The sequence below is a fragment of the Mesocricetus auratus genome, unplaced genomic scaffold, assembly GCF_017639785.1.
Source record: "Mesocricetus auratus isolate SY011 unplaced genomic scaffold, BCM_Maur_2.0 Super-Scaffold_100053, whole genome shotgun sequence".
NCBI classification, from domain to species: Eukaryota; Metazoa; Chordata; class Mammalia; order Rodentia; family Cricetidae; genus Mesocricetus; species Mesocricetus auratus.
Window position 1 is genome coordinate 3,311,247 of NW_024429230.1, and position 18,805 is coordinate 3,330,051.

Genomic DNA, 18,805 nt, shown 5'->3' on the forward strand with positions numbered 1-18,805 from the left:
CAACCCTCTTCTGGCCTCTGTGGTCACCAGGCATGCTCATGACACACATATATACATGTAAACAAAACAATTTCACACATAAATACACATGATATTTTTAAATCATCTTAATTGATAATAATTCTGGTGAGCAGGATAAATGAGAGAAAACTCTACCAAGCTTTCAAGATGATTTGGCTTTAGTCTTTTTTTTTTTCCTTTATTGCTGGAACCATTCCTTCAGTAGGACTTGGGGTTTACCAAAAAACCATCAAGAAAATTCAAGTTAAGCGCATTGAGTTTCTATTGGGAAACTTACTCTTGGGCCCATAAGCTTACCCCAAGACCTCAGTTTCTCCCCAGTAAGTAAACTCACTCCCATGCCTCAGTTTCCCCTCCCATAAAGCCTAGTATTGCTCGCTTGTCCTAGTATGTTTCTCCCTTGTCCATATTGCTTTTCCTTCCCCACCTTTCTAATTACAGGGAGAAACTGAGGGAAGAAAAAAGTGAAAGGAAAAGCAGAAATTAGCATTTTCTCGGCTGCACATTTCAGTTATTAATATTGCAATTTGAAGTAATGGAATTCACGGAATGCAAAAGGTTTAAGGTTTGCCTGGTGGGGTGAACTCAGCCGCATGGTATATGGCTTGAATTTCAAGGTGAGGTTCATTATGCAGAATCAGTGTGGGCAAGCTAACAATGCCATAAACCCTTCACTTGGCATCTCCCTTGCTTTTAGTGTTGCATTACTGTAGGTTTTGGAGTTTTAATACGCTGTATAAATACAGAATGCATATGTGTGGGTATGGGCACCACGAAACAGGGGATTTCTCCATTTTAAATCTCTGACCCTACTGTTTGCTGTCTGGTTGACTCTGGTAGAAAGCAGTTGGGAGAAAGTAGGGCAGGGTGAGTTACCGAGACACAGTCCTCATTTATGCCTGAATCCGGTATGAAAGGCTGAGGCTGCCTTTCCCCCTCACTGCAGCTCGAAGAGGATTTAGTAATAGAGACTGAAGGCTCTTGGGACGCGAAGCACCAAGATAAAGGAAAGATTTTGCTTGGCCATCCTTGGCACCAGGTCAAGCCAGCCCTGCTCCATGGCATCGGCACGGACCCTCCCCTACACCTGTGGATGGCCAGAGGCAGCGCCCTCCATCATACCTGTGGTCCATGATGCTCATAGTGAGTGGGGTGTAAGTTTCTGGCAACAGAGCATGGGAGCAGTGCACAGCACTTAAATAGCAAATCCCCTGCATCCCGCATGGGTGGTCTATGAACTACTTACTCTGCTGGGAGATAATAGTGAGACCTCACTACCAAGGACTTCCCAGGCCCTGGCTTGTCTAGCAGGTTTATTTCCATTGTCACAGGCACATAGGACTCCCTTTTTCTTTACTTCTCATTTCTTACATCCACTCAGCAGGCACCGTGTTCAAGGCCCGTGCCTCTCTTCAGGGGTTCCACACTTGCTGCCTTGCCTTGGAAATGGGTATATACTCTCCTATCTGCTCTAATTTCCTTGGAGGAGAGGATTTTATTTTGCCTTTCTCAAGCCACTCATGGCTACTTATCAAAGAGCTGTTATATACCAGGCCGACTGGTATCTGTAAGATTCATCTTATAAGCACAAGACGATGCATTTGTCTACAAGGGCTCACATCTTGGTGGGGAGAGACACAATACCAATACACTACTAAGCAGTGCTCATTCACTGGGCTGAGTGTGTGAGGGTCATGTACATGGGGGGTGGGGAATGAATTGCTTCAGTCTTGAGAAGCAGAGGCCTTCACTCAGAATGAAAGTTCGTGGAATCATCAGCCTTCTACTGACCATCATTTAAGACAAAAACAGTCACAAACGAGGTAAGAGGGGAAAGGAACCAAGGACTGGGACCAAAACAACAAGAACAAGAAACCTCTCTGTAAGTTAGTCACCTGGTTTCAGGTAACTTGTTGCTATAGCAACGCAAAATGAACTAGTATACCAAGTAAAGTATTAGGAGCTTAATGTGAGGCTTTAAGACTCACTCCACACCTGAAATTGTTTGGACAATACCAAATGGTAGAAATGGTGAGCTTCAAAATAAATTCACAGAAAGGTGTCTGAACGGGGACACTACACATCCTGGAGTCTGTGGAAGACTCCACCACCAACACTGTTCAACAAGCCTCTACTAATTACAGATCTGGAGCCATGAGGATGACTCCAGATGCTAGGCAATCCAAGATAAGTTTATAGTATCTTTTTTCAATTGGGAAAGAGAGTCCTTTAGTGCCAGTTTTAGGGTTTAAGGTTATCAGATGTCAATGCAGTTCTGGGCTAGGATTTAGTATTCTGTTAATCTTCTAATCTCAGTTTACCTTCTACTCTTTCCTCAGCCACCATTGTGTCAAGGATCCTCTGGTTCAGTAGTTCTCAATCTGTGGGTTACAACTCCAAAGGGGGACAATTTTCACAGGGATTGCCTAAGATCATCCAATCACCCGCATATCAAGATATGTACATTATGATTCATAACAGGAGCAAAATTACAGTTATTAAGTAGCAATGAAAATAAATTTGTGGTTGAGGGTTCAGCACAACATGAGGAATTGTACCAAGAGGTCACAGCATTAGGAAGGTTGAGAACCACTGCTGTGGCTGTATCACAACTGGATGGCAGAAGAGTGAATGGGAAACCAGCAGTATGTAGAGGGAGGGGTCACATGGAGAGGCGGGAAGCAAGAGGGAACACATGCAGCCCATTGTCACAGTGCTCAGCTCACACGACCACCATCAGTCCCTTCAGGGCGTGTGCATCCGTGACCTCCTCGTCTTCACTAGGTCCTGCTCCACCGTGGTTCTGACCAGTTCCACACTGACACACTAGCTTCCAGATTCTAACACATGAAACTTTGAAGATAAACTCCAATAACAGTCAAGCCAAAGGACATGGCAGAAACATGTACTGTGAATTTTAACATTAATTATGACGTGTGTTACTTTTCTCATTACCAAGACAAACTGCCTGACTAGAAGCAGTCTGGGGAGGGGAGGTTATGTGGGTTCATAGTAAGAGGGGATACAGTCCATCATGGTAAGGAAGGCATGATGTCCAGAGCAGGAGGTTGTCTGGGCATTCATCTATGGTCAGGAAGGGAATGAACAGGAAGTGGGGCTGAGCTGCTCTCAGTGGGCCAAATCCTGCAACTAGAGGACCTGTCAACCTTCCAACAGGACCATACTGAGGAAAAAGTGTTCAGACACTGAGCACATGTGAGACATTTCACATCCAAGTCACACTACCATGAAAATATAAGATCTCTTCAAGACAACCGTCATCCCAACAACCTACCAGATCAGGAAGGAATATGACTTGCAGTTTCCAACTAGAAAAATCCCTCATCCCAGATAGACCAGATGAAAAAAAATCTCTCAGTGCTAACCTAAGTGTAAGCCCAAGCAAGGCCTAACATCTGCCCTGGCCAAGAACTGCCCATCCTCTTCCCACAACTTCTCCCCCCAATACTGCACTAAGGCCCTTTATTGGCTACTCTGAGAAGTGTGTTTCTGAGAATAGGTGTGCTAATAGGAAGAAAATCACATTTCTAATGCTGGTATACTGAGGAGTTGGCTGGTCCATTAGCATCCTGATCTGACACGGCTGTCAGAAAAATTATCCATGACCCAGGAGGGGCCACACTAAAGGTGATTTATCCTCCTATTTGGCTTAGCCTGAGCTCTCCCCAGAGGAGGGTATGCCAATTAAGCTTAAAAAAAGGCAAATATAATGTGTTGTATGCCTGGTGTTGACTGCTTCTCCAGAGAGACCCACAAATTAATTTTCTCATTGTAGCCTCATTCTGAAACCGGTTCCAAAATGGAAACCTCAGCAGTTTATCTCTTTAATCTCTCATTCCCCTTTTCATCCTGTTTTTTCCCAAACAAAATTAAATCATTTAACCATTTTAATAAGCACTAAAAAGTGTAATGAACCAGATAATGGAGAAGCACTCATATTATTTTCTTTATCTACTTTGCACTTAAATTTATTTCATATGTTTCATCTTCATTCTTCCTACTAAGAATGTTTCCAATATTAGTGTTTTCATAAACATTTCACTCAGTTTCACAGAAACCTGGAAAACATCATCATGTGAAAGCTGGGTAGAGTCTTATGCAGACCACAGACCAGCAGTGACAGGGTTTCAGAGATGACATCCAGGATATGGCATGTCCTATTCGGGACTTGGTGTCCCTAGAGACCCAGTGGATCCCCTCTCAACCTCAAAACAAATGGGTCCTTCTGGAGGCAAAGGAAGCCATGCTAGCATGCATTGTAAGTGTGGGCTACAGCTGACTAGGAAATGGGGTGATGTTGACCTGACCCATCCAGTCTGCTGTGAACCTTGGCTGAGAAGGTTCCAATTAAGATGCAGCTGAGACAAGAGTTTGGGGCCCCTGTGGTTGTTTAGGAACTCAGCCATGTGCCTCTCTGTTGCCCCTTCTCTAGGAAATGTCGTTTTTTTCACTATGATGTGTGATGCATACATATTAGATGAGCAAAGTTAGCTAGGCATAACTTTCTAGTACCCTTTAGGAGCTCTTATAGGCAATAGAACAAGGACAGCAGACAGACAACAGAAAAGGAACAGCATGAAAAGCTCCACCCACATGCAGCAAAGCCCACAGAGTGAAGTGGAGCCCTCAGCCTGGGGACCTAAGCAGAATGGGAAACAAAGAGTCTGGACAATGGACGACTTACTTTCTTCCAAGAGTAGAGTACCTCGGTTTCATTAAAAACAAAATAAAAGTATATATTCAAGACCAATTCTTGGATTGAAAAAGGAATAAAAAAGGACGAAAAGGTAACTGATTTAGATACATATTAAGACAGTTTTGTTTTGTTTGGTTTTAAGCTTCAAGAGAAAGTGCATCTATTCAATGGCAGCCATCACGATACTAGTTGGAGTATCCTTGTAGTTGGGGTCAAGGCTTGAGGGCTTAGTCTACAGGATCTGTAGTGATTCGGGGACCCTCACAAGAATTGTGGGCCAGATTGTTAAAAAGTGTTATTTACTTGTCTCCAAGATCCTCCACAAGTCCTTGGGTAGAACAAAGCAATTCCCCCAGGACCTGTCTGAGAACCCAGGTTCCGTTTTTTTCCTGGTATGCTTATCTCTCTCAGCCTCAGCTTTCCAGTCTGCATAGGAGACATGAATAACACACCTAGGGTTGTTGTGGTCATTACATTAAATTAAAGCTTTGTCCCTAGCTGAAAAACATTGGTGAGTCTCAAGAGCCAAATAGATGTTGGGCAGCGCTCTTGCTGACTCTGAGCCTGTCCCTGCTAACCTCCCATTGACCCAGACTGCCTCCTTTTCCACATATCTCCTCTCCCCCTACAAACTGCTGTGCAACTCAGCTGTGTGGGAAGGAGGGAGTTTCTTTAGCAGGGGTTGATTAAAATGTAGTGGCATACCCTCATTTTGCGTCACAGTGTGTGTGACTAATAGGCATGGAATTTGTGCCACAGATAAATAATTGGCCCTTCAACCGTCCTCCATGTCTTCAGAGACATGTAACTGTGATCTATCATAGCTGCAGACATCTCAATGAGCATCATCTCCAGATCATCATAGATCATGCTACATTTGTATATGCCCAGGAACATAATTTACTATTAAACGGGGCCAAGATCAGCGCAGAAGAAATTATCCTTCCGCGGAGGAGGACTCTACAGCTGCATTATATGCACACTGTGGTTTTTAAAATATTAATTATATTGTAAACTAAAGGTTTACTTTGCGTGTCATAAATCTGGGTGTCTCTTCTTTCTGTGTGCCCAATAAATATACTTCTCATCAACTTTTAATTATGCTGTTTGCATTATTCTGTCCTGAGGATGAGAGTGTGTGCTAAATCATGGCCTTCTAATGTGGATTACAGCATAAGTTTAGTTAATTAAACCATATATTTTATTAGTCTGTGCACCTCCATCTTGTAAAAGCATGTGTTATTATGTTGAAGGGTGGGGCATTAAATAATGTAGCAAGGGTGTTTTTATTGTTACTGTTATTCTTTATTTTAGAGATTCTGATAATTTAAGAAGTGAAATTGTTTTATTTCTGTGTGGCACTGCTCCCCTCTGGGCTCAGAACACGCTCTGTAAGGGGACAGTAAACATGTTGTTAACAGGCCAGGCCAAGGCTCATGGTGGAAACTCAAGTGTAAATAGAGCCCATGCCTTGAGCCAAGTGGGGACAGATGTCCCTATACCCTCATCAACCTGGCTGTTTTGAGCCTTTACTTGGTGCTTTGGGTAAACAGCCTCTGGTCTTCAGTACTATTTTTCTGTTATTTACTTTATCAAAAACCAAACAAACAACAAACAAACAAACAAAAAAAACCACATCCATCTCTTCATATCCAAGAAGAGCTGGTTCCAAACCCTCTTATGAATACTAACATCCAAGGGAGCTAAGTCTCTTATGTGGACTGTCTTATTGTTTGCATATTACCTAGGCAAACAATACAGAAATAAAATAAATACAAAATAAAATACAAGCAAATGAAGGAAGGAAGTATGTCTTCAACAGAGACACAACTTATTTTCCAAATATTTTCAATCCATGGTTGTTTGAATCCATGCATATAGGATACACACATATAGAAAGACAGAACCTAAAAGCAGCATTAAGAGAAAATAATTATCATTCCAAATTTTAGAGAGCTTTGTTTGACAGACATTTTGAAAATGGGCAAAGGGATAAAGAAAGATTTCATTCATTTCTCATATATGAAAGGGGGGAGTGTGTATGTGAGTGTGTGTGTATGTGTGTGTGTGTGTGGGGAGAGAGAGAGAGACAGAGAGAGAGAGGGAGAAACAGATGAAAGTGAAAGGAAGAAGAGAATGGGAACCTGCTGATGTGTAAAAAAGAAAAAGTAGTGACTATGAGCATAGTATGATGATGTGTATTATGAAGACGTCATTATCTTGTATGCTCCAGGAATGAAATGGTGGAGAGATCCAGGGCCTCCATGCATGTAGCACTGAAATTTGGTCTTAGACCCCATAGGAAATTGAGCTAAAATCTACTCTGGTACTTCCTAGTAAAGAGATTACAGCAGACACAGCAATAGTGCCAGCCTCAGTTTCCACACTTGAACAGGGGTTACCGGAATGCCCCCATGGTGTTATAAATAGTGAAGGGGAAATCACATAAGCCAAGTACTGAAACATGGCTGATGTAGGTGGCCTTGGGACCTATTGTCACCTCTGCTGACACAGTTCTTGTTGACATTCACAGGTCTGGCAGTTCTGATCAATCAAGCCACCACACCCTCCTGAACTGCAGATGCAGTGGGCCAACCCTGCAGGGGCTTTGCATGGCTGTACTACCACCCAGCTTGGCTCATTCTTTTTCTCATGGCTGACCAACACATTGTATTAACCTGTAGGAACTTGTGGCCACAGTCCCTGGTACCTAATGTCCCAGATCTCACATTTCTGCATAGTACAGGCCGAGGGAGATCTTACAGACAGATGTAGGTAACAGCCCCAAGGCATTATGGGATTTCTCTCAAGTCCTGTTCATTTATAAACAACTCCCAAGGAATGTGCTGGCTTTATCATCTCCTTCATTTTCCTCCCCCCGGCTAGCCCCCCACCAAAAATAAATAAAGAACAGAGGCAAGATCTGTTTTGTTTCAACTTTTAAAAGCCTTTGAAGGCATAAGTATTTGTGAACAATAAAAAAATGCATTTTGTTCTCTTAACTGCTGCTCAGGTGGTAAAGCCCCCCCTTCTTCCCACAGGGAGGGAAAGGGGTGCCACTGTGTTTTATGATGGGCTCAGGCCCTTTTGTACCCTGCCAGGAGGGCCCTGTGAGTGTGCTCAGCTCAAGGACAAACTCCACCTAAGAGCTTGCAATAAACAAAAGCAATGAGTCACAGCAAGAGCACCAGGGCTGGCAGGGGAAGCCTTCACTGGCTACCCCGCCCTGGCTGGACTGTGGGTGGGGACTAGGGAAAGGAACCCCCAGAGGAACACTTCTTGCCTATAATGGATCCCAGATGCCAAGGGCTGAGCTCTGATGTTCTCCAGTCCTAAAGCACCTAGGCTTAGATTTTTTTTATTTTATTTTGTATGGGTCGAAGGACAGAATCAGTATGCATGGGCCTCAGATCTCAAACTGACAGTTTGGCATTAAATAAAGCATTAAGCCCAAATGTTAATTTTCCTCAGTGTGCCTGCGTGTGGTCTTACTCCCCCCCCCCCCCCCCCCGTGGCTCTCAACTGCCTCTTGGAAGTCTTTCTTTAACTACCCGTTTTTTTGGGTTACAAAGAAGTTGATACTCTTGGCCCTTCACTCCTCCAATCCAAGCATGAGGAAGGGAGGCTGACTACCTTTCTCCAGATTTCCTATGTATGGATGGAACAAAGCTGAAAAGTATGGGGATTTTAGTCCCAAACTCAAGGGTCAACATTGCTGGTCCATTCCAATAACTGGGATGATGAAACATGTAATCTGGGCTTTCGGTGAATATTGTGCAGACTTCTCATTTTTCTTTTACTACATTGAGAGAAGAAAAGCAAAGACGGTTTCATCAAGAGCTATCTTACTTCCAGGTAAAACTCCTTAGCTGTGTTGTAAGAGTGGATAACTCCTAGGATCCAGGGCTGTTCTGCAGTGTTTGTTACACTAGCCTGTCAAATCCTCACTCATTCCTGAGTCAAAGGAAATTCCATTCATCAGTGGCTAAGGCAAGAGCCTCTAAAGAAGGCCAGCTTGAACCACTGTGGTGGGCAAGGCCCAATCCTCCTTCGGATGAAGGATTCAAGAGGACTGATGAAGCCCAGACATGGAGTATCTGCCTTTTGATCTGACGGACACTGTATCTCCATCAAGACAAGGGGGCTTTGCAGGAATGCAGAAGCCAAATGCAATTCCAGATGGGGAGGAAATGCAAGTGTCACTCGGGAATGCTGATGATCTGGTTTAGTCATTAAGAGAGCCTTTGCTAACAGAAAGCTTCCAACTGAGCCGTTAAGAATTTACTAGGTTTGTCTCTCAACCCCTTTTGCAGGAGACCCCTGAACCTTTATTTTCCTCCAAAGGCTGTCCTGGGTTTTCTTTCACATTGGCCCTGATTTATGCTATGTCCACATTTCCCTGGATAGTACCATCTTTCGAGTTATACATCATCAGAGTGACTCATTCTGATGATGTATGGCCCCAATACATCATCAGAGCTCCTTGCTCTGCCGTTGCACTAATGATATGTTAGTGTAATACATCAGCAGGCTGAGCTGCAGCCGTGATGGATGGAACTGAGGGTGATGGGAGTCCATGGAGAGGAGGCTGAGGAGCAGGGTACCAGTAGGCACAGGAGGGAAATTCGTCAATCCCAGGTCGACCTCTCTTCTTGGTAGCAATGCCATACTGAATTAGCACTGTGGGGTGCATCTCTAAAGAAATAAAGAGGCATGCTTTATTTTCAAAAGCAGCGTGGATGAGGGACTGTGTATAAACGATTGGCATGTGCGAGGTGATACATATCACCAGCGTTAAGCAATAGGAGGTGTCGGCGGTCGGCTATGAGGAAGGAGAAACAAAAGAATAAGACTCTGAGAGAGGCGTGTCCTTAGCTTAAAGGAAGTGAGTGACCAAGACAACTGCAGGCATCAGGAAATGGGCTGTGTAGGCCCAATCTTCTTAGCAGAGCTTCCTGGGAATTACCAGGGGCCTCTCTTGGCTGCCTGTGTCTCACATCTTTCCCGAGAAGCTCACCCCCTAGAACTTCTGATCAGCAAATGGTCAGCTTACGGGGACTTCAGTGTGGGGGTATTTGTGGGTAGACAGGGCCACGTGCTGGACGGAACCCAAGTCTCTGAGGGTTAGGAGCTGGAGTTTGACTTCTTGACAGGCTGTCTGACATGATGACAGAGCCTGTCTCCTGGAGCTGTTAGGAGTGCTGTGGCTATTAACAGTCATGGAGCACGTAAAACCACGCCAAGAAGCTACCTTATGGCCTGGTGTAGCAAATTCCTACAAATCAAAATGGTCTAACTTGAGGGAGCCTCGTTAAGACACAGGAAGAATTCAGAAGTTTACAAAGCTCAGGAAAAAGCTCAGGAAATAAAGAACTCAAAAAGCTCCTGAAACTTTTAAGATTCACGAGGCCTCTCCACCCCCTCAGCCTTCTCCAGTTTATATGAATAGTAGTGAGTGCTGGGGAGAGGGGACTAACCGTTGAGCTGCCTGCAAGTGGAGCAAGGACACCAGAGACAGAAGCTTTAGCGAGCTGCCATTCATGCTGGACTTAGCTCTGCAGTGACCCCAGTCCCCCCACTTCTCTTAAGTGGGCTCTAACACCGCCATTGTAAATAACACCGACAAACACACTGGGCTATTGAGGTACACTTAGGTGGAATAGTTTCTTCAGTCCATCCTCAGTGTCCTGCCTGAGATGGGTAGATGTTTGCTCACATGAGAAGTCATATGGGTTGTGTGTTATCTTCATCAACACCACTGCCTGCCCCCCCTCATGCTCTGCACTGCTCCTACCGCCTCCCATTGTGCCTCTTAACCTGGGAGATGCATGCTAGCTCTTGACTGTCTCTGAGAAATCCCGAAGCTAAAATACTTTTCCATTAGCATTATGTCCATTGAAGTGGAGGCCAAGTGATATCTCATATTTGTTGGTTTGTTTATGAGCTGTACATCTCAATGAAATTGATTATCTTTTCCTATGATTGGCAGTCCTTTGTGTGTCTTCTGCAGAGACAGGTCTACTCAAATTATTTGTCCTTTAATTGTATTCCTTGACTTTCATGATTTGTGTGAAGAGTCGGTGCACTTATTTAGACAGCAGATCTTTATCTGATTTATAATAGACAAATGTTTCCTCCAATCTTGTGGGGCATCTTTGTACCTTCATGGTAATGTCCTTAGATATACATCAGTTTAAATTTGATGAAGTCAAGTGTATTTCTTTATTTATGTCTCTTCTGTTTTACACACACACACACACATTTGTTTTTTCTCAGTATCCTTCAGAGTCTTACCTTATCCTATCATCAGTTCCAAAGCTTAACATCCAACATCTCAGGTCAGAATCATCTGAATTAGATCTAGATTAAGCCATTAATATAGATTCATTCTGAGGCATAATTCCTGTCCAGTGTAAAGCAGGTAAAAACACTGTGTTCCCATAACCAGTGATGAGATGGAGAGAGGATATATACTCCCTTCCTCAAAGACAGACCAGAAAAAAATGATGGAGTGGCAGGTCAGAGCAAGGTTCAATTTCTTCAAAATATTTACATTTGTATAGTGTGTGTGTGTGTGTGTGTGTGTGTGTGTGTGTATGTGTGTGTGTGTCCGCATGAGTACATGCCACCGGACATATATGGCAGTCACAGGACACCTTTTGGGAGTTGGTTCCCTCTTTCCACTATGTGGGTTCCAGACTTGAAATTCATGTCATCAGGCTTGTCAGGCAAGCACCCTTACCTGATGAGCTGTCTTATAGGCTGTACAATTGAATCTTTGGGTCTCCGAATTATCTCAGTTCTGCGTATGCTTTTAATGTTTCCTCTAAAAACAGAAGTCTTCTTGTCAGCTCTCCTATTTTTTTCATGAGCTCTAACCAGGATCATCTTTAATGTGCATGCTCTTATCATGCATCTGCAGGCTATGATCATCACAGAAACACAAAGCCACTTCCACATTTTGTTTTGTTTTGTTTTTACGAAACAGGGTTTCTCTGTATTGTTTTGGAGGCTGTCGGTCCAGCCTGGCCTTGAACTCACAGAGATCCGCCTGCCTCTGCCTCCTGAGTGCTGGGATTAAAGGCGTGCGCCACCACCGCCCGGCCCACTTCCACATTTTTAAGTGTGTATTGAGGCAGTATTCCAAATCTATGTTAGTCATCTTGGGCTACAATGACACCACACACTGAGTGTTGTAAATAGAACAAATTATTTCTCAAAGGTCTGGAGCTAAGAAGCCCAAGATTAAGGTCGCAGCACACTTTCTGTTGATGATGATGATGATGATGATGATGATGTGGTCCTCCTTACTAGTTATATTATGTCAGGGGAAGGGTGCTCCAGCGCTGCAGTTGGTTAGCACTCAGTGCTTATACATTATGTCAGGAGGAAAGGCACTCTTCCTCACCCACACAATCTCATCTAAACCTAGTTATCTACAATTCCTCACTAGCCCATTGTGAGTTCAACATATGAATTTGGGGGACACAAGCATTTAGATCATACCATTATGCTTTTTGTATCATATCTAAGAATCCATTGACAAATTCAAGGTCAGGAAGATTTACTGTTAGATCCTCTTTTAATGCTGCTATGGTTTTAGCTACAGATCTTTGGGCCATTGATCGATTTATACGTATGATATGTGGAGAGGGCCAGCTTTGTTTTCCTTTGCCTTTCAAACATTGATACTCTCATCAACAAATACCAACTCACCATAGATACACCAAAGGAAATATTTTAATGCATATACCTGTAGTCCAAGTGAAGAATCACTTAAATCTTCAAGGGGGGAAATACTGATACTAGGAAGGAATGGGGAGAAAAATGTATCTGCGGTACAACTGGTAGCATATGGTTGGGATTTTGGTAAGGAATTAGTACTTGAATCGCACAGAGACCAATTAGAAATTCCAAGTTGTCAGTGGTGAAAACAAAATAAATTCTTATTTATTTATTTATTTGGTTTGATTGTGTTTTTTTTAAGTTTCTCTCAAATGAAGCACAGCAGAATGTGCATTCACTATTTAAACCAATATGAAAGAATTTAGGAAATATGTCCCCATCAGGAAAGAAAAAAAAAAGATGCAATAGAGTCAGATTATCAGGGACTAACGTCTGTAATGTTCAGATGTAGATATAAAGTTGTGATGAGGTGCCTTAATAACTGAACGTCAGAAATCTTAAATTAAAGGAACTATTAACTGTAAAATATTGATCACACAGAAAAAAATATTAGGAGCAATTTAGAGATAAAAAATAAAACTATTAAAATTGAGGGACTAGCAAATTGATTTAAAAACAGCTTATATTGGATGGATGAAAGACCTGGGCCCAGGTCTGAGGAAAGTATTCTGAGTGTAGTACAGAGGGAAAGGAGATGAAAGAGATATTTAGACATACAGATAAAATTACAGTGATCTAGAATTCAAACCATGATAGTCCTACAGTAAGAGATTAATGCTAATAAATGAACAGAAAAAACAAACCAACAAAAATAAAAAACAGAACCTGAAGACATATTGGTAGAGAATTTTGCAAACCTCATCAGAATAATAAATTTATGATGAATAATAAACCTATGATTAAAGGAGCACAGAGACTACTTATTGGTGAGCAGTTCACATATAACAACTGTGAGAAAGAAACCAGAGCAATGATGTGGGCAACACACAGGCTACTGCATGCCAAATGATTCTTAAGAAAATGCATGGGAAGAGAAGTCATATTTAAATAAAGTTCACTGAACACAAATTAATTAATAAGCATGTCCATAGTGGCTGGATATAGCATCAACATACAAATTTTGGTTACATTAAGGAAGAGAAAAATGGTTGGCTGTGTTGGTTTGTGTGAGAAATGCCCCTCATAGGTTCAGACAAGGGTACACTTGGTTCTCAGCTGGTGGTGTTATTTTGGGAGGTTATGAAATCATTAAAAGGTGGAGAAGTGTGCTCACACCTCACTCCACATGCACTTCTCTCTCTGCTTTCTGGTTAGCTACCTTATTGCCTCAGCTTCTTGGTGCCATGTTGTCCCTACCATTATGGTCTTTAGCCCTCTGGAGCCATAAACCAAAAGTTGCTTTTGTATTGGGGATTATATATATATATATATATATAATATATATATATATATTATATATATAGTATTGATATTTGTCATGGTATTTTATCACAGCAAAAATACAACTAGAAAGAAATCAAACAATATCTATATACTAATGACATTTTATAGGGAGAAAAAAATTAGATCCTGTGGTAGCTTGAATGTAATTAGTCCCCATGCTCCTAAAAGGAGTGGCACTATTAGGAGGTATGGCCTTTTTGGAGGAAGTGTCACTGTGGGGGTCAGGCTTTGAGGTCCCTTTGACTCAAGCTTCTCTCTGTGTGACAGCTGACTTCCTCTTTCCTTCCAAATTTAGGACTCTTAGCTACCAGCACCAGGTATGCCTGCAGGCTGCCATGCCCAGTCATGATGATAGTGGACTGAACCTCTGAACTGTAAGCCAGCTGTCCCAATTAAATGTTTTCTTTATAAGAGTTGCTGTGGTCATGGCGTCTCTTCACAGCAATAAAACCCAAACTAAGACACACACACACCCGAATATGCTACTAGAATTGAAAACAAACTCAGTATAACAGTGAAATTGTTCTTGTTGTTGCTGTTGTTTTGAAGCAGGGTTTCTGCATGTAGCTTTGGAGCCTGTCCTGGATTTGCTTCATAGACCAGGCTGGCCTGGAACTCACAGAGATCCACCTGCCTCTGCCTCCTGAGTGCTGGGATTAAAGGCGTGCACCACCACACCACACTAGTGGTGAGGATTTTAAAAATTAACATCCAAATAGCATTTTACACATTAGTAAGAACTCTGAAGAAAATAAAAATAAGAAAGCAATCCTACTCACAAAGAAGGGAAAAATATCTTTACTGAAACTTATAAACTGCTGATAAGAGGAATTGGACACACAAGATCAAAAGGCATTCATTTGTGGTTTGAAGAATAATACTGCTAAAATTTCCATGCTATCAAAGGCAATCCAGGATTCTACGTAATTACCACCCAAAAGCCAATATTCTCCTCCAGAATATCAAAACACAATTCCAAAAGTTCATAAAGAAATAGAAAAGACTATTTAGAGGGGCTAAAGCTATGTGAGCAAAAAGAATCAAAAGGAGAACAAAATAAATGGCTCAAAATATGCTTCAAAGCAACAGTCATCAAAACAACACAGCTTTGGCAGAAAAACAGAAACAAGCAAGTAAAGCATAACTAAATACAGGAATTAATTCATATTTTCACAGTTCTCTGATTTTCTATCAACATCTCAAGAACATGCACTAGAAATACAGCAGTTCCTTTAGTAAGAGGTGAGGGCAAGACCACATGTATATCCATGTTCAGAGGAAGCAGATTATGTATTCCATAAACAAATCTATAAAAGTATATATGAATATAAATGGACGAAAACACAAATGTAAAACCTAAAATTATAAACTATTAGAAGAAAAGGCAGAGATACCATAGAAACCTCAGTGGAGGCAAAGATATTTGTCCAAATCACAGACAACAAAAGCAGAAATAGGCAAGTGAGATTACACGAGACTAAAAGCTTTTGAACTGTAAAGGAAACACTCAAAAAAGTAAAGAAAAAAAACAGTAAAATCTGCAAAAATATTTTCAAATTGCTCATCCAGTAAGAGGTAAATATGCAGAAAGAATGAAGAGCTCAAACAACTCAACAACAAAACAAATAATCTGAGTGTTTCTTATTCCTTCTAAGACACCTAAGGCAGAAGAGAAGGAAGCCTTGTCTTAGGAAGGAGGATTGTGATTTTTGTTGCATGCTATACAAAGTATTAGGAAAACAATTATGGACTCCAAATTTAGAGAATGCATTAAAAATATTCAAAGGAAACTCTTCCTCTCTCTTTTCTTCCTGTCTTCTCCTCTCCTTTTGTGTCCTCTCCTGTTAGAATGGGTAATCCCATCCAGCAATGTAGCAGGATACAAAATTAATAGAAAATAATTTATTCCTATACAGGAAAAATCAAAACATAAAATATGAAGGAAAAATTGTATTTGCAATAGCACCAAAAACAATAAAATAACCACAAATAATGTATCCAAGGAGGTGGTACACTGGAAAGTGTAAATCTAGCTCAAAAAAATCAAGGAAGAACTAAAGAGAAAGGCATTGCATGTTCATGGGTTGGGAAACTGAATATTTTTAAATGTCAATATTACCTAAATTTATCCACAAATTTAATGTAATTACCTTAAAAATTCTAACACCTTTTCTTGAAAAAAGAAACTTTAAGTCACAAAACTCATATAGAATACAAAGAGACTCAGAATAGACAAAGTGCTCTAGAGAAAGTACAAAGCTAAAGGTCCCAGAATAGTTTTCAAATCATATTACAAAGCTACAGTAATCAAAACAATATGGTATTGGAAATCTGAAAAGTACAGTTAAGTCACTGTACCAGAGAAATAAATCTTTGTGGTAACTGTCAAATGCTTTCCACAAAAATGTCAAGACCATTGCATAGGAAAAGACAATTTCTTCAAATATGCAGAACATTGGATGTTCACATATAAAGGGAAGAATTTTGACCCTTACAACACATATAGATTAATTCAAAATAGGTCAAATCAAAATTTCCACATAAGATCTAAAATGTTAGAACACCCTCAAGAAATACTGGAAAATAAATTTCATTATGTTGGATTTCAGGATGATTTCTTGGCTGTTCCAACAATAACATAATTAACAAAGTAAAAACAGACAAATTTAACATTATTGAAATTCAGAACTGTCAAGGACAGAATCAGCAGATTGAAAAGGACATCTATATAATATGGGACTTCTGCAAACAGTGTATTTGATAAGGGGATGGTATTTCAAGTACAGGGTCTGGGTCTGGAAGGAATGAATGAGGTGAATATAATCAAAAAGCACTGTAAGACATTCTCAAAGATTTGATGAAATATTATCTTAACATATCTCAAATGCAGTACAAGTTCATAGAAGTCAACAATATCCCCATTTAAAAAAACTGGGCAAAGGTTTTTATAAATAATAAATGCAATAAGCCACGAGCATTTGAGATATGCTGAACATCACTAATCATCAGGAAACCAAAATCAAAACACGAAGTTTTCACCTCTAAAAATTACAAAACAAAACAGCCGGGCGGTGGTGGCGCATGCCTTTAATCCCAGCACTCGGGAGGCAGAGGCAGGCGGATCTCTGTGAGTTCGAAGCCAGGCTGGACCAACAGCCTCCAAAACAATACAAAGAAACCCTGTCTCATAAAAAACAAACAAACAAACAAACAAAAAAACCCAACATGGTCAAGAAAGTGGAAATACAGAGAAACTGGAACTTACGGAGACAATATAAAATGGCATAGCTCAGATGAAACAATAGTTCAGTGATTAAGAGAATGTGTTGATCTTCCAGAGGACCTGAATTCAATTCCCAGAACCCATGTCAGGTAGCTCACAGCTACCGGTAACTCCCAATCCAGAGGATCAGACACCTTCTTCAGACCTTCTTGTACCCACACATACGTGATACCCTCACACAGACACAGACACACACACACACACACATAATTAAACACAAAGCAAATCATTTTTAAAAGAAAATCTATAATTAGAATTACTCTAAGATACAGCAATTTTACTTCTAGCATATGTGCAGAAGGTTTGAAAGTAGCATCTCAAAGAAACATTTGTACACATATATTCATGGAAACATTCACAAAGTCAAAAGGACAGAAGCCATCTGACCTTCCACCTATGGACAAGTGAAAAATAAAATGTGGTGTAATTCATGCCATGCTTCATTAGTTAGTGTGTGTATATATATATATATATATATATATATATATATATATCTTGTGTGAATTATACTAAGGTGGAAAAAGCCAGTCACAAAAACCATTTATCTATAGTAATTAAATTTGGAGGCAAGATGGCTAGAGAGATGGCTCAGTCATGGTGAATACTGGCCGCTATTCTAGAGGATCCAGGTTTGGTCCCCAGTACCTATATGGTGGCTCACAACTGTCTGCAGCTCTAGTTCTGGGGAACGAATTCAATGCCCTCTTCTGGCCCCTCTGCCCACCACTAGGTACACAAGTGGTGCACACACACTCAGACAAATCACCCATACACATAGAATAAATAAATTAAAAAGAAAACTGGATGCAAGGAAGAATAGACTTTCAGGCCTAAGGAAAGGAAAAAGTGGGCCGTTATTTATTGATTACCGAGTTCCAGCTTGTAAGATGAAAGAGTTCTCAAGATCCATCACACAGCCATAGGGTTATAGGTAACACTACTGGACTGTAAAGTGGTAAATTTTGTTATGCATCTTTTACCACATTTAACAAACATGGCACAGAAACTCAAAAAGGCATTTCACAGAAAAATTAAAGGGTAATAAAAATATCAATGCATGATCAAATTAGTAATCAGAGACACATAAATTATTGCCACAATAAGATATGATATCATACTCACCAGGTTCTAAAATTTAAGTTTGACAGTGCTTAAGTGGTGATGAGATTGTGGAATGTGTGATCTTTTGCATTGGACCCCCTCTAGGAAGTGGGGACTTCTCAGAAAATATGATTCAAGGACTCTGTCCACATAAACAATTAGGACCACCACAAATCTCCTCATCAGCTCTATATTGACAGTTCAATATCATAAAATTCTGAGAAAAATTCTGCCTTGACCAATGAGAGCAATGTGTTAGCCAGGCCCCAGGACAACCCGATAGGTGGGAGTGTGGTAACAACTCCTTTCAGAGCTATGTGCTTGGCAAGTGGGCAAAGATTGGAGGGGATTATGTAATCATGAACACAGGGCACTGTGCCCAGATAGCACTCCTGGGCTTGGCAAGACCTGAGTACTAGAGACAGACTTTAAAAGTTTTCAGAAAACTGGTCCACGGTGTATAAAAGTCCTTGAGGTGTGACTGAGCCAGAGACCCCTTACCGAGACTAAAATCAATACTGACCTGTGGGTAGAGAATGCATTCATGTAACTTT